General features: G+C 40.4%; 1 protein-coding gene and 1 pseudogene across 2 annotated transcripts in view; one reads left to right on the top strand and one right to left on the bottom strand.

Moving 5' to 3' along the window:
- LOC126215215 (uncharacterized) overlaps positions 1-24,583 on the top strand; it is a 374,241-nt gene that overhangs the window by 21,577 nt on the left and 328,081 nt on the right. For both annotated transcript variants that reach the window (XM_049941882.1, XM_049941881.1), the window contains exon 2: positions 18,761-18,808. The gene's annotated coding sequence lies outside the window, so the exon portion shown is untranslated. The remainder of the gene's footprint in view (positions 1-18,760; positions 18,809-24,583) is intronic.
- LOC126215450 (5S ribosomal RNA) lies at positions 21,792-21,909 on the bottom strand (annotated as a pseudogene).

Raw genomic sequence — 24,583 nt, 5'->3', positions numbered from 1 at the left:
AGGGCAGTAGCGGCTTGCTATCTGCGACAGTGCATGCAAGGCGTGGTTATGTTCGATGTATCGTGCATCGTTACCTTTGTCGTTGTTGGAGCTCGTTGCAGTGCTTGCTGCAGTTGCTGCGTCCCTGCAACAGTTCAAGGTCGTTGTACATTAGTGGCCGATCGGTCATAGATCGGCTCACCGACGGTGTAGGGGGTGTGTGTGGTTGGTTTGCGTGCTGTGTACAGTGCGGTTTCAATGCGGTTGCCTGTTTTTCGGCTGGTTGAACATCTGGGGTTGCCAGTAATAGCTGTGTTGCAGGGGCTCGCCAGTACTGTCGTGTTAGCGTTCTGTGGACCATAGATGTTTAGTTCCTAGCCAGTAGAGTCTTTGGCCTGTTATGCTTCCATCTATGGTTGTGGTCGGTGTTACCCAGAGAAAGGATAAACGGGTTGCGCGAGTGTCTCGTGTTATTGTACAGTCGTGTGGAGAGTTTTTGGAGTACCTGCGAGATAGTATCTAGCCGGTATTCCCGGTGAAGGTCCGCGATGCGTGTGTAGCGCGGAGCGTTGCTTATGATTGTGAGTACTTTGTTCTCTATGAGTTGCAGACGGCGCATGCGAGTTGGCGCAGCGTATCCCCAGACAGGGGCTGCGTACGTCATCAGGGGTCGAATAAGTGTCATGTACATGGACCTAGACACCCTCCTGTTCAGTGTGCTACGCCTGTTAAGCATAGGGTAGAGTTGTTTGAGCCTCGCGTTAGCTTTGTTGGTCACGTGTTGAATGTGGTCCCCCCAGAGTAGTTTCCTGTCCAGCCAGACAGCGAGGTATTTGACCTTCTCGTGGAAACGTATTGGGCGTGCATGTAGTGTTATTGGGTTGCAGTGCTGATGTTTGCGCAGCTGCTTCGGTGTTTTAGTGAACAGAACGGCCTCGCACTTGTCGACGTTTACTCTAACATGCCATTTCACCAGCCAAGGCTCCGCCGTTCTGAGTGCAGTCTGTAGTCGTGAGTTAATGTTAGACGGCTTCCAATCTTGCGCAAGGATGGCGGTGTCATCCGCGTAGTTTGCTACCGTCGTGCTGTGTGTAGCTGGGAGGTCGTTAATGTAGAGGTTAAACAGTAAGAGCCCTAGGATGCTTCCTTGGGGTACTCCTGCCTGGATACCATGTCGTGTCGATTTTTTGCCGTGCACGAGTCGGACGTCGGAGAGCGGCCTAAATACCGAGGAAAGTGGGCGTGGTCTAGCTTTCACATAACAGCAGAGAGTAAACTAGTCAAAGATAAAATGTAACTATCGATAATAGTCCGTCATAGATAAAAATCAATTGTCGATTCTGTAACGCCACTGTCCATATCTCGCTTAATTTCAAGGCCTCTTCTTTTCTATTAAAATTATCTTCATGTTTATCAATTTCAGTAGCCTCCCTATACAGTCGTGGATAATAGTTCGTGGTAGCACTGAAAACTGTAGTTTCAGAAAGCTTAATTACGTGGTCACCGTACTGAAGTGCATGTTCCGCAACGGCCGATTTATCTATTTTACCGAGTCGACAAAGACTTTTATGCTTCTTTACCCTCGTATTCACACTTCTTTTCGTAGTACCAAGATAGACCTTGCCACAGGTACACGGAATTTGATACAAACCGCTAGATGATAACGGTGTGCCTTCTATCTTCAACAGAACGAAGTACTTGTCCTATTTTTCTGGTAGGTCTGAATACCGGTTTCACTTTATGTTTCAGCAAAATTTTGCCGATTCGATCTGTAACCTTACTAATGAAAGGTAAAGACACCGTGTTCTTCCATTGATGTGTACCATTCTTGTCCTTTGGCCTGCTGTAATTAGATCTTAAAACTATTAATTTCTTTGTTTGAGTACCCATTCTTTTCGAAGGCCTGTTTCAGATGATCCAGATCCGTATCCAGATGTTCCGGCGCACAACAGTACCATCCGGTCGCGAAAGCCTTCATTGTATGATTCCGAATGGTTGTTTGAAAAGCGTTACTTTCAAAGTAAATTTCCTTATAAACAAAAAGAACTCTCTTCGCAAATGTCCGATGAATTTCTTAAATCATAGTGTTTGACTCTCATTCAAAAATCTGATCTTTGAGGACGACCATTTACATTATTTTCGAGCCCAGCAGAGCAGACATTTATTTCGTTGTTAAAAATTTTAGTGGAACATTTGTGTGATGTATCTTGAAGTGTAACACGCGCAAAAAAGATCAACATTATGTGTGAAAGCTTAGCTTCTCTTGCAGCTTATAGATCTTAGAGACCAATATATACGTGAAAGCTTTTCTTTTCTTTTCTTGTAGCAACACTGTGTATATTAATTTAAACCATTACCTTTACCTATTTGTGTGGTCGCGCTGCTTAACAGTGATGTTGGTATTGGCTGACTGTCACATGCCATATGCTCTGAATATCCGCTGTCATCGGCTGGAGCTATCGCTTGACATGAGCCACGACTGGCTTACAAAACTGCATCGCAAACTCGATTTCAATCCTTCGGAAAATAACGTGCGGTGTTTGGAGGAATTCAAAGTTATACTTTCGTAATTCGAAAATATGCAGTATACATGTTGCTGCACATCAGACGTCTTTCCAAAACGTGTTTTTTCCCCTGAGCGTTGTTTTCTAAAGTGCTAGGAAATTCTACGCCGGTGTATAAAACCCCAACCATCGAAAGGATTGATAAGTTTTACGGTTCCGAGGAAGTATACTGTTACTGAACATGGAAAAAGTGTATTTTAATCTGGGAGAAAGTGTATTTCTAACCGGGAAATTCGCGATTTTTTTTTCCTCGTCCACGTAGGCTATACACCCTGTACATACAGGATGACAATTATTGAACTATATGAGAAAACCATAAATTAGTTACACACTATGGTGTACACACGCTTTATTCAACATGCAAATGTCGCTAAGGATATTCGCATGTAGGTTATGACATGTTCGATCAGTCTGCCATCATTGGTGATTTTTGTGTACATAGTTCCGCGTAGTCAGCGTGTACACAACTTTCCCTATAGAGCGCGCCCCCCTAAGCACAACAGCACAGGCGCAGCACTCGTCTGTCTCCGCAATACGAGATGGCGCTGTCTTAGAGACGGACCAAATTCTGCTTCCGCCGATCTGCGTATTAATATGTAATGCAGCCAATGAGATTGCTGCTAACGTAGAACGTAGATCACACTCGCACAGTGATACCTGAACGTGCGAGGTATTATAACAAGTGTACAGACCTCCGATTAGTCAGTCTGCATTAGTCTGTAGTCAAGTTCCAGTCTGCGCCTAATAAGATTACCATATTCCTGTACGTAGCCATGAAGATAAATGTATAGACACTTTGTCAAGTATCAGAGATATGTGAGAATAACATTAACGTACCAAGACCAAAGGAACTTCAGATTGTCAATTGTAAACAGCATCCAGAATCAAGTTACGTACTATCTATGCTTTTTATTATTTTAATAAATGTGTGTGAAAATTAATCAAGTTTTGTTTAAAGTTGGTCACCGTCAATCTGCTACTCTAAGCGTGCAAGTGGCATTTCTATCGTCTGACCTAACGGCATAAGATAAACACGCCACGATAAGACCACGAGACATATTGCTGACACTTGCCTACTTCGTTAGAGCGACAAGTCAAATAATCTGATGGTGTGTGTACCGAAGGTCTTACTGTACGCACCCCACAGTGATGGTGTGACACAGATGAATAGTGAAATTCTGCATGACCCACTGAAGTGTCAAAACATTGATACTATGAGTGACCACCTCTATGACTGTTTTCAGCTTACCAATGGTTTTGGGGTTATTGCTGTACACATTGTCTGTAATACAACCCCAAGAAAAGGAGTCAATGTGTTCAGATCTGGAGAATATGGCTGCCAATCGAGGCCCATGCTAGTGACTTCTGGGTACCTAAAGTACTCCTCCAGGACATCACTCTCCTGCTTCAATGGGGTTGAGCTCCATCTTACATGAACGACACGTCAAAATCAGGGTCACTTTGAATAATGGGGATGAAATCATCTTACAAATCTTCATGTACTGTTCAGCAGTCACCGTGCCATCAAGGAGCATCACACCAATTATTTCATGACTGGATGTTGCACACCACACGGTCACCGGCTGAGGGTGAAGAAACCTCTCGATCACGAAATGAGGATTGTCAGTCCCCCCCACACCGATGCGCCCAAATGAAAGTGGGCTCTGTCACTAAACCAAACCATCTATGCGCATACAAATTCCCATCTTGCCCAACCGTGCAGTTTGAATGTCTAATGCAAACAATTTAGAAGTTATGACGGTTTTATTTCATATAGGTGAATAATTGTCACCCTGTATCTAGTAGCAGTAGTAATAGTTTGATCTCATTCCTATGCCATCAGGTCCATTAATTCCGTAACGTGAGTAGAAACGATTTCTTTTTTTGTGCTTTTGTAGGTTGACATTGTCTGTGGTGTAGGATGTATCGGTTCAGAGAAACAAATGTTTTGTTTGTCAAATGAGGCAAGTGTGGCTTCTTCAGGAACTTGTATTTTTTTAACATGTTGTGTGAATTCTGCTGTGTTTCTACGTGTTCTGATATTATTGAATGTGTACGTTTCTTCAAGATTTGTGAAGAACCTTTTGTTGAATTTGAATGCTGGGCTGCTCCTACAGTTCGTTACAGGGCTGATTGGAGTCTCATTTTGGTTCTGACTTAATGCAACATGCCTGTATGCTTATTGCTACAACATTTCTAGCATCATGAATGGTGAGTAGGAAGTTTATGTTATTTGAGAGATGTTTAATTGTTATTTGAGAGGTGTTTAATCTCTTTATGTATCCTGGCTGTTGTATCTTTAGGTATTAGTCTTTAAGGTATATGTGAGGCCCCATTCTCTTTTCTTGTACGCTGGGATATTTTGTGGCAGTTTGCTATTCTGTCATGTTGCTTCTCGAAGGTGATGGTTGTAATTTGTTTGCTCTCAAAGGTGATGGCTGCAATCTGTGTGATGAGCTTCTCTTGGTCCATCGGAGCTTGAATGTTGTGTTTTAATCTTTTGCTGAGTAGAGTCATAGAGAAAGCGTGTAAACCGTCTGAGAATGAATCACAATGATTCGAAACCGATAAGTTTCCTTTGAATAAAGGAATTGAAAGTAAATTTGAGGCTGGTTGCTGTCCTAACACCATCAACATTTGTCTTCAAACAACAGCCACGGTCTCCATCATGTCATCATATGACAAAATTGCACAAAGAGTCTCTTCTTCTGTAGTGTATATTATGACGGTATTGATGAGGTAAGTTGTGTAAAATGTATGTTTCTTCAGCTGTTTTCTTACAATTTGGAAGGTAACTGTTGTTTGATAAGATTAGTTAGTTTCTTCTTCTGTGTGACTTTATTAAAGAAACACACACATTCAATAATAGTAGAACAACAGTTAGAAACACGGCAGAATTCACACAGGCTGTCAAAAACATAAAAGTTCCCATTGGAGCCACATGTGCCTTGTTGACATGCAAACATTTATTCCTATGAACCAGTGGATCCTACACTACAGACAATTAATACAAACCAACAAAAACACACAAAAAAATCTCTTCCACTAAGTTCTACTGAACTACTGGACATATTGGAATTCACATTCTCACACAACTATCTCAAATTAGACAATAAACTCTACAAACAGATGGTCTAGGAATGGGATCAAATCATTCTGGATTGTTAGCTGAAATATTCATAAAAAAATTAGAAGACAAAGTTCTGAATTTCAGCAATCACCCCCTCCAAAACATCATTTACTGTTGCGGATATGTAGATGATACCATAATCTTTATCAATGGCATGAAAGATATCAGTGAATCAAACAAATTGTTCAACAGCTCCCAAGAAACCCTTCAGGCAGAAGGGTTGAAGGGGAAGGAAGAAGGGTGAAGGAAAAGGACTGTACATAGAGGTGTCAGACAGCTGTCGTAGACCTTCATTAACATATTCCTTTCGGTCAAGTACTACAGTGGTAGATCCTTTGTTTGCCGGGAACGTAGAGCCTGGAGTTCTGCACTCCATGATGAAAAATCAGCATTTAGTGCAGTGAAATGGGAATGTGCATCATTGGACCCACATTTATTGAAACTACCCTCAACAATGATTGCATATATGAAAATTTTTGATACATTTTGTGTTCAGCTCACTGAATATGAAAGACAATGTTGCTTCTTCCAACAAGATGTGGAAACATGCCACATGTCTAAAGTATCCCTGGGACAAGTCCATGATGTCTTTCCTTAGGAACGAAAAACATTTATGGCTATCATATTTCCTGGATCTAACAACACGTGATTTTTTTCCTGTGGAGACACTTGAAGAGCAAGGTCTATGAAACAAATCCATACACAATAAAGGAAATGAAACAAAAACAGCCATGAAGTTGCCACCATTGATATCTGAACTCAATGCCTGGTGTGTCTGAATACACTTAGATGTAAACAGCTGTCTATTGATGTTACAGGGGGGCACTTTCAGCATCTTCTGTAAATGTATTTTCTGTAAATGTATTTTCCCTGTATTTTTCATTGTAAATAAATAGTAAGTTGATTACAACTCTTCATTTCTGTAATTTCACTGCATTTCATTATACATTATACTTACATGGACTACTTTTATCTGCACGATCCTGTATTTTCAAAATTGAGAACTGACTTGCCAAACCCACAAAATTCAGTAGTTCCACCCAAATGAAACCGCCAGTTCGACTTCATGTATGCCTGATGTTACGTATATCTGTTTAATGAGTACATCTATCTGAATATGTTTAATTTTGTATCAATGTATGCTGAGGGTCTCACAAAGGCATTCACATGATTTCTTGTGTCATATCCCCACATACCCTCAACCTTCCCACTGACCCCAAGAACCAGATACAAAGGAGTGCACCTTTCATCACCTGGTACCACCCTGGACTGGAACAACTGAAACACATCCTTCATCAGGGCTTTGGTGAATGGTATGAAAGTCTTTTGCGCACTAGCATCATGCCATCCCTTCACCAGCCTAAATGTGGGGGTAGGATAACTTTTATAGAAGACGGTGCTCCTCTGCACATTTCACACACAGTGAAGTGGCTGCTACAGAAGCATTTCTGAAACGCTAGAATTTTCAGCCATCATTTCCCTACAGCTCGGCTGTCAAGATCATATGATCTTAATCCGTGTAACTTCTGACTGTGGGGTTTTCTGAACTAACCAATTGTGTTAATTGTGATGCTTATATCACACATACACACACAAAAAAAAAGTTTTTCATCACCCCGGTTCTCAGAAATCCTGAAGATAGACATTGACTGTTGATATTATATCACAGACACAGTCCCTATGACTGTTCAGAGATGTCACTAAACCCGCCCAAAGATGTAAACAACCATACATGAGCAGCACCTATTAGATTGAGGGGGTCCGACAGCCAATCAGTTCCAGTCATTCCACCAAGAACAAGGTACACGGCTTGTGTTGTCTGTAGTTCAACAATGCCTAGACGGTCAATACTGCAGTTTGATCGCATCCCCATTGTTACTTTGTGCCAGGAAGGGCTCTCAACAAGGGAAGTGTCCAGGCATCTCGGAGTGATCCGAAGCGATGTTGTTCGGACATGGAGGAGATACAGAGAGACAGGCACTGTAAATGAAATGCCTCGCTCAGGCCGCCCAAGGGCAACTACTGCAGTGGATGATCGCTACCTACGGATTATGGCTCAGAGGAACCCTGACAGCAATGCTACCATGTTGAATAATGCTTTTCGTGCAGCCACAGGACGTCGTGTTAAGACTCAAACTGTGCGCAAGAGGCTGCATGATGCGCAACTTCACTCCCAACATCCGTGGCGAGGTCCATCTTTGCAACCATGACACCATGCAGTGCAGTACAGATGGGCCCAACAACATGCCGAATGGACCGCTCAGTTGAACAGAATTGACAGTGTTGTGAAAAGAGAATACTAGATGAACGCCAACAAAAGCAAAATGAGGATAATGGAATGTAGTCAGATTAAATCTGGTGGTGTTGAGGGAATTAGATTTAGAAGTGAGTTTTGTTATTTGGGCAGCAAAATAACTGATGATGGCGGAAATAGAGAGGATATAAACTGTAGATTGGCAGTGGCAAGAAAAGCGTTACTGTAGAAGAGAAATTTGTTAATACTGAATAGAGATTTAAGTGCCAGGAAGCATTTTATTAAAGTATTTATGTGAAGTGTCGCCATGTGTGAAAGTGAAAATGCTGAATATCAGTGGAGTAGATCCTGTAACTAGTGAGGAGGAATAGAACAGAATTGGGGAGGACAGAAATTTGTGCCACAGCCCAACTAGAAGAAGGGATCAGCTGATAATAGATATTCTGAGATATCTAGGGATCACCAGTTTCGTTCTGGAGGGAAGTGTGAGGGGTAGTAAAATCATAGAGGGAGACAAAGAGATGAGTACAGTAAACATATTCCGAAGGATGTAGGTTGCAATAGTTATTTGGAGATGAAGAGGTTTGCAGAGGATAGAGTAGCATGGAGAGATGCATTTAACCAGTCTTTGGACTGAAGAACACCACAACACAGTGACAAAATTGTCTGTTTCCTGTGGAAATCTTTTCACAGCACTTCTGAGCAATGTCAGTATAGGCTTGAAGTCCCCCCTACATTGATGCAAGCTTGAATACATCATGGCATACCGTCAATAATATCATCAAATTGTCCCACTCAACAATGACGCTTCTGTGTAAGTTGCACAAAGTACATCGTCATTGTTGACATACAAAAACGGCTTGTTTCAATCAATCCTCCATATGGTTTATGCCTGAGGGCAGACAGGCCTGGCATACTGAAGGAATGTGTTAACGAGAACAGCACAATGAGCAAGTGAGTTATCATCAATCATGGGTAAATCATCGCAAAAATTTTGGTGATACAGATCTACTATTGGTTGCAGAAAGTCCTCCCTGTACCACCACCACCACCACCACCACCACCACCACCTTGGTGCACATGTGGGACACAGTGCTGAAGTTTGATATTAGCGTGTTGTCTCCAAACACATTGTCTGCGATTATCAGACAGAAACAGATCCCACTTTCGTCTATAAACAAGGATTGGTGTCGTCACCAATCCTGTGGCATCCATTTTACATGATTTATTGCCCATCTGAGCCCATGGTGTTGTGGTGTATGGTCCTCAGGAATGGAGATTTGCACCATGCAATCATCTCCATTTGATTCGATCATGACGTCCTGTAGCCTCTTCAAATGCCAAATTCAGTTCTGTGTAGCACTCATCCCACAGTTCCTTTGACTCAAAAATTGCAGATATCGATCGAAGTCCTCAACACTAACTATCGACTGGACCCAGTTCCATGTACGCATCACACCACATCACTTTGATACGATATTGCAATGCTTGTGTTATTCTGAATACGAAGAAAAGTTCTAAGGAACAAGCGCTATGGTGACTACAGCCATTATGGAATAAGGAGAACTGTCAGTTGTAGAATGGAATGATGACAATGAAAATTTGTGTCGGACTGGGACTCTAGCCCAGATTTCCCCCTTACGATGAATTTACCATGATCATTTGGCTATCCGTGCATGACTCAACGGCCTGATCCAAACTTCCATATGTCATCAACCATGTGTTTATGACCTGTACTCGTACGTCCATCGTGTATATTCCCGTACAGGTCGGACGTTGTATGTGAAAGTCACTTACCCGGTATTGGTACATGGACATGCACGCATGCCCAAGGAACTTTGCATCGTGATCAGAATAACACAAGCACTGCAATATTGTATTTGATCATACAATGTAACGTTTCACTGCCGGTATTGTCTTCACTTAAAACTTCTGGGCTGATAGGACGTGGTCGAAGTACAAAACTCTCCCCTGACGTTTCGTCTCCGACTGCGGGAGACATCCTCGGAGGTAAAGCGCCGCTTTACCTCCGAGGATGTCTCCCGCAGTCGGAGACGAAACGTCAGGGGAGAGTTTTATACTTCGACCACGGCCTATCAGCCCGGAAGTTTTAAATGAAGAATATTGTATTTATCTACCGATACCGGGCAAGTGACTTTCCTGGTCTGGCACAAATTTTCATTGTCGTCATTCCATTCTACAGCTGATGGTTGTCATTACTCACAACTGCGAATTCGTTTGATATGCATCACTTTGACTCCGGTGTGCACATCGAGCAACTTCCCTGGTTGACAAGCCTTCTGCACATAACATGATGATGTGAATTTGATTATTGGTTCTGATTTTCAGTCATGGCGGGATGGATTTTCAGTCGTGGATGTTCACTATACTCCTTCACAGACATCTCTTATGCGTCCCTACTGGTATTTTAATTTCACCCGAAATGCTGTAATCCATTTGATTGGAGCATTCTACCTATAGGTAGCACTCATGTACAAGTGTGTATGTTAACAAAGTTAGGCGTGACCTTCCAATTGGTACAGGAACAGTCAATGCACGCCTGCATGACACGTATGGGTGTTGAAAAATTTTGTTGACATGTGTGTGTCTTCTATGTTATGTACCATTTTGTCTGCTGAATACATCTCTTTGTCTATCTGAAGCATATTTAGTGTGTGTGTGGGTAAATGAATAAATAACTCCATTGATTGTATGTAATCTGCTCCATTGCCTCTAAGGATCTGACAAAAAAGGTGAAGTATCCAGAGGGCGAGGGGAAAATAAAACAAAACTTTTACAAGGTTGCGAGGATAGGGTTCGCATGATTGATTGATTTTTATTGCCCAAAAACAAAACATTTACAAGGATGTAAAGCTTGTATAAGCAACATCAATAAATGTACAAACAACAATGACAATAAATACATAAATAATTAATCTATGTTAGAAATTATGCTCACAGAAATCTTCCATTGTATAAAAACAATTTTGAATTAATAAAGTTCTTACAAATATCTTAAATTTTTTCAGCTCCAGACTCTTAACTGGCTCTGGTAGTTTATTAAATAGTTTTCAGATGTGTGTTTGAAGCTGTTTAGAGTTTTGGTATATCATTACAGTGTCATGTGTTATAACTATGTACATCAGAATTCAGATCAAAACTAGACAAGTTCTTTTTAATGTACAAGAGACATTGAAATATGTACATACATGGCAAGGTCATAATACTAAGTTTAATAAATAATTCTCTACAGTGAGTTCTAGGTGGTACTTTACATATCAGTCTTACAGCTTTTTCCTGGGCTGTAAATAAGCATTTTGAGTAGCAATTATTTCCCCACAAGAATGTCCCATACGTCAAATGAGAGTGAATATAACTATGATAAACAGAAAGCAAAATTTTCTCATCTACTGTTGCTTGTAATTTTCTGAGCATAAATATTCCTTTAGAAATTTTTGGTGTTAAATAATTCACATGTGCCTGACAGCCCAAATTATTTTGCAGAACAATGTCAAGATACTTTACAGGAACTGTCTCTAAGGTGATTCTATTGTTATAAGAAATGTTTAATTCCTGTGTTTTATTTATGTTCATAGACAGGCTATTGGCATTGCACCAGTCAGAAAGTATATCTACTTTGAGTGAGGTAGAGTTACTTACATTATTGTTCGTAGGCACTGTAACACTTAAACTGATATCATCTGCATACACGTAACAGTTTGTAGTATCATCTATTACATTGCTAGGTAGGTCATTCATATATAATATGAACAAGAGAGGGCCCAAGATTGACCCTTGAGGAACACCATGGTTAACGGGCAAGAAACTAGAATATTGGTTATTGAAGTAAACAATTTGAGATCTATTAGATAAGTATGACTGAATAATTTTAACAGTAGAGACTGAGAAACCTACAGTTTTTAATTTCAGCAGCAGAGTGTTGTGGCACACAGTGTCAAACGCTTTTGATAAATCAGAAAACTTTTTATTTACAATAATTTTTTCCTTTTGCTTCAAGACAGTTACATATGTAGCTCATAACAGCATCACATGTTGATAGATTTTTCTGAAACCCAAACTGGCTATTTGAAAGTAATTGATGAGAATTTAGAAAATTGATTATTTGAATACTCATTAGTTTCTCAATGACCTTGGATAAAAGTACTACAAGAGAAACTGGCCTATAATTGCTAGGCATATTATTGCCACCTTTTTTTGTGGACTGGGATTACTTTAGGTACTTTTAATTTTTCAAGGAAACAACTTTCATCAAAGCAGTAGTTTATGATGTGACAGAGAACCTCTGCTATATTATGATTACTAAGTTTCACTATTTTAGAGCTGATATTGTAAATATCCAGTGAATCACTTTTGCTAAGAGAAAGAATGACAGTGTACATCTTCTACACACATGTGTTCAAAATTAAACACATTTTCCATAGCATTTTGGTTTTTATAGCCAACATCCAAATAGTAGCTAGGTTCATGTTTACTATCAGGTATCTTAGTAACTACACTATCTTCACTGTTTACAAAATATCTATTAAAACTATCAGCACTAATTTTGGATCTAGATACAAATTCTTTGCTACCCAATGCTAGATTGCCATTAATGATTTTCCACATTTCTTTTGGTTTATTAATAGCTTGTGCAACCAATTTGCAATTATATTCTAATTTAACTTTCTCAATACCCATTCTGTACTGATATTTGCATTCTTTATATCTTACTTTGGCATGCAGACAAGATGAATTTTTTGCTAGGTAGTAGAAATTGTTGCATTGATCTTCAAGTTTTCATAGTTCCTGTGTGTACCACTTATTTTTATTGATATTCGATACCCTGCTCATTTGGACACATTTGTTCTTTAGTGGCAGGCCAATGTTAACTGCCAACATGAATAATTCAAGAAAGTTGTTGAACTGGTTTTCTGCTCCAGTGTTACCATACACACACAACCAAGTAATTTCTCTGAGACATTTTAGAAAAACAGATATATTACAGTCACTAATTGTACATTGTGTCTTATAAATCACAGAAGGCTTGGTGACATTAAGAATCATTGCATCCATGTTTACATGAATAATAATTCCATGATGATCAGAAAGAAGAGTGTCAATCACATTTGTGTCGTATTTTGAAGAATGGAAAGTTGTAACAATATTGTCTATACAAGTACCCATGTTTGCACTACCAGGTCAGTGATTACAGTATCACATCAAATTTACAAAGAACTTGACAGTACAGTATGCTGATGCAACCCTTGTGGCCTGGGTGTATGCACTGATTTGAACATGAAGGATGTTGTAAAGCTGTTCTATTATCTCTTGTTGCATTCCGGCTCAGAATTGTTGGAACTGGACCTTGATATCCTGGATATTGAGTCTTGACACCCAGTGAGGGCAGATCTGAGGATCCTAATGACAGTAGAGGTACCTCAACATAACACAATCAGTTCATAAAGACACATGACACATGACTGAAATATGCCATTGTAAAACCATTGCATAAAAAGGGGGATACGTCGAATGTGAACAACTACCGCCCAATCTCTCTTCTGACAGCTCTATCACAAATTTTTGAGAAATTAATGTATTCAAGAGTAGCCTCCCATATTTGTAAAAATAAAATACTAACAAAATGTCAGTTCGGTTTTCAGAAAGGCTTTTCAACAGAAAATGCTATATACGCTTTCACTGATCAAATATTAAATGCTCTGAATAACCGGACATCACCCATTGGTATTTTTTGTGATCTCTCAAAGGCCTTTGATTGTGTAAATCATGGAATTCTTTTAGATAAGCTAAATCATTATGGTTTGAGGGGGGCAGTGCACAAATGGTTTAATTCATACTTAACTGAAAGAATGCAGAAAGTTGAAATAAGTGGTTCATGTAATGTTAAAACAACAGCTGATTCCTTAAACTGGGGGGGCTATCAAGTACGGGGTCTCACAGGGTTCGGTCTTAGGTCCTTTACTGTTCTTGATATACATTAATGACTTACCATTCCACATTGATGAAGATGCAAAGTTAGTTCTTTTTGCTGATGATACAAGTATAGTAATAACATCCAAAAACCAAGAACTAAGTGATGTAATTGTAAATGATGTTTCTCACAAAATTATTCAGTGGTTCTCAGCAAACGGACTCTTTAAATTTTGATAAAACACAGTATATACAGTTCCGTACAGTAAATGGCACAACTCCAGTAATAAATATAGACTTTGAACAGAAGTCTGTAGCTAAGGTAGAATTTTCAAAAATTTTAAGGTGTGTCCATTGATGAGAGGTTAAACTGGAAGCAACACATTGATGGTCTGCTGAAACGTCTGAGTTCAGCTACATATGCTATTATGGTTATTGCAAATTTTGGTGATAAGAATCTCAGTAAATTAGCTTACTAAGCCTACTTTCATTCACTGCTTTCGTATGGAATCATATTCTGGGGTAATTCATCGTTGAGTAGAAAAGTATTCATTGCTCAAAAACGCGTAATCAGAATAATTTCTGGAGCCCACCCACGGTCATCCTGCAGACATCTATTTAAGGATCTAGTGATCCTCACAGTAACCTCACAGTATATATATTCACTTATGAAATTTGTTGTTAATAATCCAGCCCAGTTCAAAAGTAATAGCAGTGTGCATAGCTATAACACCAGGAGAAAGGATGATCGTCAAAACGCAGGGTTAAATCTGACTTTGGCACAGAAAGGGGTAAATTATGCTGCCACAAAAGTCTTTGTTCACCTACCAAACAGCATCAAAAGCCTGACAGATAGCCAACTAACATTTAAAAATAAGTTAAAAGAATTTCTACATGACAACTCCTTCTACTCCTTGGCTGAATTTTTAGATATAAATTAAGGGGGAAAAAAAACCAACTTAAACATTAGTGTCATGCAATATTTTGTGTAATGTAATATCTTGTACAGACATCTTTTACTAACCGACATGTTCCACATCATAACGAAGTGTCGTATTCATGATCTATGGAACAAGTATTAATCCAATCTAATCTAATCATGCCATATGTGGACAAGACCTGTCCTGTCGAATAATGGCACTTAGTGCCATCACATGTGAGGTAGGAAGTTTGTGACATACCTCTGTGCCAACAGTTTTCTCAGTCACTAAGAGCCACGACATGAAGTCAGACCAATCACTCCCCACACCGATTCCAGGAGTAACTCCACTCCACCTATCAAATACTTCAGAAGAGTTGGACCTTTTTCCAAGCCGCTGGTCTACTTACCAGCAATGGTCATCCAGAGTAGAGCAGAACTATTATTCATCACGGAGCGTACTGCTATGCTTTTCGTCAGCAGTCTATACTTCCCAGTCGTGACACACAGCAGATGCAGTTGTTTGTGTTGTGGTGTTAATTGCAGTAACAGTAATTCCACATTATGATTCCTGCTGGTCTCTGATGAGGGCTCCAAATGACACAGAATGTTCCAGGGAGCCTGTAACTCATTCTTAGATCGGAGGTCCAGTTGTAACCTGGTTAAACGAGGGGGTTAAAAACGCAATAATATTGCCGTGGGAGGAGCTTGAGCAGTATGCATTTCTGCCACTAGGCATGTATAGCACAACTTATGGCCATTTCAGTGCCATGTGTTGTCTACCTGGCTTGTTCTGTTCATCTGCACTGATTGTTTTGCTAGCGCCATTTTGTTCTTGTTACCTTTTTTTAATAGGAAGTTTAATTGAAAAATGCTGCTGAAACTGTTTTAATGTTGAAAACAGCTTACCAAGATGACCCTATGTGAAAAACTCGAGTGTACTAATGGTTTGCTCGATTTCAAAATGCCGATATGTCGATTGATGACAAAATTCGTTCTGGATGTCCATCAGCTGCCCGAATCAACGAAAATATTGAAAAAATTCGAGAGCATGTGCTCGCAGACCGTCGACAAACAACTGATCAACTGTCAGAGATGATTGGGTTATTTACGAGCTCGGTTTAGCGAATTTTAATGGAAGATTTGGGAATGAAAAGGGTTGCTGCCAAGTTTTCTCGTTGGGTTCAGAATGACAATCAAAAGGAACGTCGAACTGAAACGTGTCGTGCTTGGAAACAACAGCTTGAAACTGATCCAGATTTTCTGTCAGAGGTCTGTTGATGATTCATGATGCTATAGTTACAACCCAGAAAAAAGGCAACAGTCACCATCAATCAAACCTATTATTTGGAAGTTTAAGAAGGTTGCACTATGGTGATCGTAAAAAAAGACAGGAGACTGGTTCTTCCATGAGGACAATGCACCTGCAAACACAGCCATCTCTGTTACACAGTGTTTGGCTAAAAATCCCACAGTTTCGCTGCCCCCACACACCTTACTCCGTGCAACTTTTTCTTATTTCTATGCATGAAAAGGGCCATGAAAGGACACAAATTTAACAACACTGAAGAAGTCGAAGAAGAAAACTAGGGAGGAGCTGTCAGCCATTCCTAAAGATGACTACAAAAATATTTCGAACATTGGAAGCACCAGTGGGACAAATGTATTAGTTGCAACGGAGTGTATTTTCGAGGGGATAAGGTTGTTTTGCGAAGAATTTGAAAATATATAGCTTTTAAAAAATGATTGCTTTTTTTGGGTGCCCCCTCTAATCTGCTTGGTGCACAATATGACGACACTCTGTTGTTGTGGTCAGTCGGTACATTGGCATGAGTATGCCTGCCCATGCATTCCTGTGCAGCCCAACATTGTGCTACTGTCACATCCAAATGCCCCAGAAACTTGGATGTTGCATGACTTTACCATCCAGTCAAATGGCGACCCAGAATGAGGCATCTTTCAAACTTTTTCAGGTGATGATAATGCTGTCTCTCATGAGTATACAGCATCATTCAATGCCTGATGCTGTTCGTGCAACTTGTACACCCTACCAGGCCTTGTAACAACAATAAACATGAACAATGCTAATGCACTGTTGTACCTGTAACTCTGATCATTTGCATACTTGCTGATGGTATACATGTCTGCTGAGCTACATTGACGTCAGGTTCTATATTCCAGGTGCTTCACTTTTGTTGTCGGACAATGTAGTTTTGCATCAAAGACACCATTCCAGGGAACATACAATGTAAACTTTCACGGCCGGTATTGACTTCACTTAAAACTTCCGGGCTGATAGGCCGTGGTCGAAGTATAAAACTGTCTCCTAACGTTTCGTCTCCGACTGCGGGAGACATCATCGGAGGTAAAACAGCGAACTGCGAAGAGGACTCGAGGAGGCGTTGATTATATGGGCAGTACAGAGGGCGCCACTGTCGATCACGTGGCGTCGGCTATGAGATTGTCTCTGGTAATGCCAACATTCTCGATTGAAAGTAATCGATCGTCACGCTTGCGGTGCAACGCTGACATCCAAATTTTATCCAGTTTAACACCTTCGTCTTTCCTGTTAAAATTATTACGATGTTTATCAATCTCGGTAGCCTCTCTATACAAGTGTGCATAATAATGCGAGGTTTTTGATATGACGCTCGTCTCGCTGAATTTTATTTCATGATCACCCTCCTGGTAAACATGTTCCGCTACGGCCGATTTATCCGTGTGACCTAGGCGGCAATTCCTCTCATGTTCGACAAGACGGGTGTTCACACTTCTCTTTGTGGTACCGATGTAAACCTGTCCACAACTACAAGGAATTTTATATACCCCCGGTGTAGCCAAAGGGTGCCGTGCATCTTTTGCCGACCTCAAGAATTCTTTTATTTTCCTAGTAGGTCTGAAAATAGTTTCCACCCCATACTTGCCTAAAACTTTCCCAATGCGATCTGTGACCTTGCTAATGAACGGAAGAAAAACTTTGCCCATTGACGACTGTTGTTCGTCGTTACTCCTGATTCTCTGCCTAGAGCGAAGTGCTCGATCTATATCCTTGCTAGAAAAGCCAGCTTTCGCGAAGAATGGCTTTTCTAGCAAGGATATAGATAGAGCACTTCGCTCTAGGCAGAGAATCAGGAGTAACGACGAACAACAGTCGTCAATGGGCAAAGTTTTTCTTCCGTTCATTAGCAAGGTCACAGATCGCATTGGGAAAGTTTTAGGCAAGTATGGGGTGGAAACTATTTTCAGACCTACTAGGAAAATAAAAGAATTCTTGAGGTCGGCAAAAGATGCACGGCACCCTTTGGCTACACCGGGGGTATATAAAATTCCTTGTAGTTGTGGACAGGTTTACATCGGTACCACAAAGAGAAGTGTGAACACCCGTCTTGTCGAACATGAGAGGAATTGCCGCCTAGGTCACACGGATAAATCGGCCGTAGCGGAACATGTTTACCAGGAGGGTGATCATGAAATAAAATTCAGCGAGACGAGCGTCATATCAAAAACCTCGCATTATTATGCACGCTTGTATAGAGAGGCTATCGAGATTGATAAACATCGTAATAATTTTAACAGGAAAGACGAAGGTGTTAAACTGGATAAAATTTGGATGTCAGCGTTGCACCGCAAGCGTGACGATCGATTACTTTCAATCGAGAATGTTGGCATTACCAGAGACAATCTCATAGCCGACGCCACGTGATCGACAGTGGCGCCCTCTGTACTGCCCATATAATCAACGCCTCCTCGAGTCCTCTTCGCAGTTCGCCGTTTTACCTCCGATGATGTCTCCCGCAGTCGGAGACGAAATGTTAGGAGACAGTTTTATACTTCGACCACGGCCTATCAGCCCGGAAGTTTTAAGTGAAGAAACCATTCCAGGGAATTTGTGAAAACTGGCTCAAACTGCAAAGGCATACGCCAGTCTATATAAAACTGTCAATGATGAGAAAGTGAAAAGAATGAATATTTTCTCCTCATTTCAGATGGCGGAACACTCCGGATTTGACTGCATAAGAGTCCGTGGCTGATGGGTAAGTGGGTGTTTCTCTGTTTTTTTTCTTTGGATAAAAAAATTAGTAAAAAAGACATATAAGAATAGTAATGATACATATTCATATAACAAGGATTGTGCGTAATTTGGGTGTAATTATTAGAAGATAAAATGTTTCACATTTCTGATTACAGTGTTGGATTTCAGTTGGCCGCTGTGTACCTCCGGTATTTGAGCAATTCAGTGAATAGCACGCATTTATCATTTAAGCCAATTGGGTTTTTACATCCATGATCAAAGTGTGAATCACATTTTTTAGAGGTCTTGGTTTCTGATGTTTCCCACTCATAAACAAACACAGTTTATAACCGCCTGAAACGTTTCTACACACTACGACAGTGGTTCTGTCTTTAATTTTTTAAAACCCCTTGCGCTAGACTACTCAGCTTCCGCCAGGGTTGAATATGGCGAACACCGCCATAACACACCAGTCTCATCAGTGTGGTAAATTTGGTGTTGGGGTAACTTATCATCAGCCAGCTTCTGAAACGTTGTTTTCTACTCATTAGCAGCAGCCTCACCAGCGGATTTAATTTCACCAGAAACGTTTACTTTACGGATACCATGAAGAATTTTGAAATTATGAAGCTGCCCTTTCGAGAATGAAAGCACATCTGTTGGCAGATCTAATTCCTCACGAAAAAATTTGCCCTTTTCAATTTTGAAATTATGAAGCCACACTTTTGGTGGTCTTTCCCTTTGCTATCTTTGCACTAAACCTCTTACACAAAACTTAATCTCCAGCTTAGGTTTTTTTAGAGTTTACCTAACTTGTACATATTAACTTAAGCAGATTGTGTCATAATTTTTTTAAGCTGCTGTTTTTGTTATATTGTATGTGGTTGGAAAATTAGATACAAAATTCATTCATATTGTTTCGATTCTCACCTTTTTCAAGTCCTCTTTCATGCCCAGTTCCACGTGGATTGTCAGCCTCACGTGTATTCGTTTTATCTTTTTAGGCGCCCTTTTACACTGCTTGGAAAACGTTCACTGTCCATACGAACTGTTTGCATAATTACTTTGTTAAATACTATATTTATAGGAATTAACAAATATTACACCTTTCGATTGCTTTTTAATAGAAAAATAAAGTTATGTTCTTATGTGTAAATAGCAAAATATTTCTTGCTATTTTTCTCGCGTTCTTACTCGTTTGGTTATCGTCGTATATCTGGGTTTTAATATTTAGCATGAGTAAAAAATAAGATTGAAAAATCTCGTGCTGTTAGAAAATCTGAACGCGAAGTTACATCAACTCTTCTAGCTTTTCTATTTACAAAGCCGTTAATAATGTTGCGAGTATGTCTTATCTAAAATGTTCACTTCTATCGATATCACGGCCAAGTTGTGGACAATCTTTATCGAATCATTTTTGGGCGCAAGTAATTTTTTTACTAATTTTAATTTTGAGAAGGCTGTTTCGGCACTTGCTACTGTGACTAGGATCGTTATTAAAATTCGCGATGAAATTGTGAGATTAGAGCATATAGCTGTTGAATAGACTAAAAATATAAATTCCATAATTTTTGTTATGTTATTGTCCAAATCTTTAAAAAGGGACTCATATGACATAAATTCTTCGCAGAAATCTTCAGCGTCTTTATCACACAAACCATCGCTTCCAGATTGGAATGATCAGAATTAATCATAAATAGGATTTTATCCTGAACATCGCTGAGTTTAAACTAAATATGTTGTTACTAAATAACGTATGAAATCTTCTTTTACTGACACTAGAGTCTGGTCCAAATGTGAAAGTAGACATTAACGTTGAAATAGGTTATCGAGTACATCTGGACACCTGGTCTTCATATTCATCATCAAAAGTTTTCGGAGTTTTTCGCCGCCGTTAGGGATGTGTAAGTTTCCAACCTGAGTTTCAATTTGCAGCAATTTCTTTGGCATTGTTTACAGGTGTTTCAAATTTTTCGTCACTTCGACAGCCAATCAGAATTTTTTTTTAAAATTTGCTAAAGTGTCTAATAGGCTGAAGAGTTTGACCAACAAAGTTTGCTCTTGTCAATACATCACGCCGTAACGTTAATCGAGCAAATAAATGAAAACATACATATTTTGTCTGCTAGACATTGTGCTTCATGTTTTACTTCTCTGTTACAGGAAGCGTGGATTATTTCGTATAAAGCACCATAAATCTCTGGTAAATTATTAGCAATGGTCTCACGGCATCTGTTTTACTTGACCATTTTGTCCCAGACAAAACTTTTAAAGCTAAAATACTAATGTGTTTTTAAATAATTCCCATTTTTTCGTAGAATATGAAAAATATCTATGCAACACTTGCACTACACTGAAAAAAACCTTTAGTGTAGCAATTTAAATTATTCGTCGTTAACAATTAAATTTACACTGTGGATGGCACACGGTACATAAAAAATCTTTAATAAGAGAAATCAAACGAGCGCAAGTAACACAAAAAGATCGACAAAAATGTTACAACTGCCCTTTTATATCGCTCTGTCGTTAGTGTGTGTGTTCAAATAAACGAATCTAATCTCTCTTTCTTCTTCTTTATCATCGCCTTGTCCCACGTCACGTTGCTCTTCTGATTCCTTCTCCTCCATAGTACTCTATCCATTCCCTCTTCCTTCTTCCATCCTTTCTCCCTTAGGTCCCCGGATATCTTATCCTTCCACCCCATCATCGGTCTTCCTCTCATTCTCGCTCCTTCAATCTTTATATCTTCAACTCTGTTTCCGATATAGTCTTCCCCTTTTCTCTGTAAGTGTCCGTACCGCCTTAGCACTCCGTCGTCAGGCCACGAGTGGCCTACCGGGACCATCCGACCGCCGTGTCATCCTCATGGAGGATGCAGATAAGAGGGGCGTGTAGTCAGCACACCGCTCTCCCGGTCGTTATGATGGTATTCTTGACCGAAGCCGCTACTATTCGGTCGAGTAGCTCCTCAGTTGGCATCACGAGGCTGAGTGAACCCAGAAAAATGGCAACAGCGCATGGCGGCCTGGATGGTCACCCATCCAAGGGCCGACCACGCCCGACAGCGCTTAACTTCGGTGATCTCACGGGAACCGGTGTATCCACTGCGGCAAGGCCGTTGCCTTTATAGGTCATGGGATGGCGATATGCACATTGCAGGTGGCGGTAGTATCGCATACTCCAAGGTATAAAAGGGCAGTGCATTGGTGGAGCTGCCGCAAGGGATTAGCCGAGCGGTCTGAGGCGCTGCAATCACGGACTGTGCGGCTGGTCCCGGCGGACGTTCGAGTCCTCCCTCGGACATGGGTGTGTGTGTTTGTCCGTAGGATAATTTAGGTTAAGTAGTGTGCAAGCTTAGGGACTGATGACCTTAGCAGTTAAGTCCCGTAAGATTTCACACACACACACACACACACACACACACACACACACACACACACACACACATTGGTGAAGCTGTTGTTTGCACTGAGATGATTCATGTGATAAGATTTCCATAGTGATTACGGCCGCACGACGGGAATTAAGACTCTGAACGGGAAATGGTAGTTGGAGCTAGACGCATGTTACATTCCCATTTCGAAAATCGTTACTTAATTCAGCTTTCCGCTATCCTTCGTGTCAAAAGTCAGCAGAGAATACCAAATTTTAGGCATTGATAGTGCAGTGACCGACAGTTGCACGTGACCGAGAGCAACGGCGTTTGCGTAGAGTTGTCATTGCTGACAGACAAGCTGTACTGCGTGAAACAGCTGCGGAAATGAATGTCGGACGTACGGTAAACGTATCCGTTAGGACAGTGCGGCGAAATTTGGCGTTAACGGGCTCTGTCAGCAGACGGCCGACGCCATTGCCTTTGCTAACATGACAGCGCCTGCAGCGCCTCTCCTGGGCTCGTGACGATATTGGTTGGAGCCTAGGTGACTGGGAAACCGTGGCTAGTCATATGAGTCCCGATTTTAGTTGGTAAGAGCTGATTGTAGGGTTCAAGTGTGGGTCAGACCCCACGAAGTCATGGGCTCAAGTTGCCAACAAGGCACTATGCAAGTTGATGGCGGCTTCGTAATGATGTGAGCTGTGTTTACGTGGAATTGACTGGGTCCTTTGGTGCAGCTTAACCTTTCATTGACTGGGAATGAATATTTTCGGCCCCATTGCTGTAGCCTTCATGAACCTCATGTTCCCAAACAACAATGGGATTTTTACGGGTGACAATGCGTCATGTCACCAGGCCACAGTTGTTCGCGACTGGTTTGAAGAAAATTGTGGACAGTTCGAGCGAATGATATGGCCACCCAGGTCGCCCGACATGAATCCTATCGAACATTTATGGAATGTAATCGAGAGGTCATTTCGTGCACCGACAACATTTCTGCAATTATGGACGGGTATAGAGGCAGCGTGGCTAAATATTTCTGCAGAGGACTTCCAACGACGTTTTGAACCCATGTCACGTCGATTTGTTGCACTAGCCGGGCAACAGGAGTCCTACATAATATGAGGAGGTATCCCACGACTTTTGTAACCACCTTGGGTACTAACCACCAGGCTTTTGACTGGTATACACAGAATCAATAAAATGTTTATTGATCTTAAAGATGGCTCGTCAGGGAGATGAAACTAGTTACCAAGTAGGTTTTAACGATCTTGACCAAGACTTTTTATCCACATATTTCAGCATAACAGATCAAAAACCTCCCGATTTGATAATATCAAACATCGTTTCATTTTGAGATTTGTCTTGTAGGTACTTCGACTTGTATCATTCATCATGCGTCTTGTGTGCTCAGTAATATTTGATTCAGATTTTTCTGACACTTCAGTACATTTCAAAAAATTACCATTCTTTTGTTCAAAAAATTACCATTCTTTTGGCCATATAATTTTGTGCTCTTTCCACGAAACGCCATGTTTTGAGAACTCCAAATGAATCACATAAGTATTGTTCCAGTAAATGCTATTGGCATGTGGGGATACGCTATACATGGCCTGCACCTGAACGGGATGGGGAAAAATAAGTTAGCTTCTCTATTAGCAGAAACTCTAAGGGGGTCCACAGTCGCACAAGGGCTGATCCCTGTGGTTAATGGGTCCAGGCAGACAGATTTTTTAGGTTAAAGCCAAGGTCCAGACAGATGACAATCAAGATAAATAGAATAAAAGAAACTTCATGTACAGTAAATAGGGGTAAAGCTAAGGGCAATATCAACTTACTTCCTCAAAATATCAGTGGAATAAAACATAAAGTAGATGAGCTATTAGTGTGTTTAGATGATCTCAAAAATAAGAATGAGATTGATATACTCTGTCTGAACACCATGTAACTGTGGGCATGGATAGTGTCAAAATAAGTGGGTATAATTTAGCATCTTACACTTGTAGATCTAGGATGGATAAAGGAGGAGTTGCAATGTTCATAAAACAAGGGTATAAATGCAAAACTGTAGAAGTAAGCAAGCATGTGAACTTCAGCTAGATAATGTAGTGTTGATATTAGCAACAGTGTACAGGTTCGCATTAGGAGACTGGGAGCTATTCATAAAAAACTTAGATTCCATATTATGCTGTCTGTCAGAAAAAGAGAAGAAATTATTAATCTGTGGTGATTTCAATGTAAACTTTCTAAATAATGCTGAGAGGAAGAGTGAACTAGAAGTGTTATTAACTACAAATAACTTAGAATCAGTGATCAATTTCCCTACATGTATAGCTCAAGACAGTAGCACACTGATAGATAATGTATTTCTACAGAAAGAGGATGTAAAACAAACACATGCTTTCCCTGTGGTAAATGGAT

Source organism: Schistocerca nitens, chromosome 12 (genome assembly GCF_023898315.1).
Source record: "Schistocerca nitens isolate TAMUIC-IGC-003100 chromosome 12, iqSchNite1.1, whole genome shotgun sequence".
Lineage (NCBI taxonomy): Eukaryota > Metazoa > Arthropoda > Insecta > Orthoptera > Acrididae > Schistocerca > Schistocerca nitens.
Note: the sequence above shows the minus strand (reverse complement) of the source record. Positions and strands in the feature narration are given on the sequence as shown.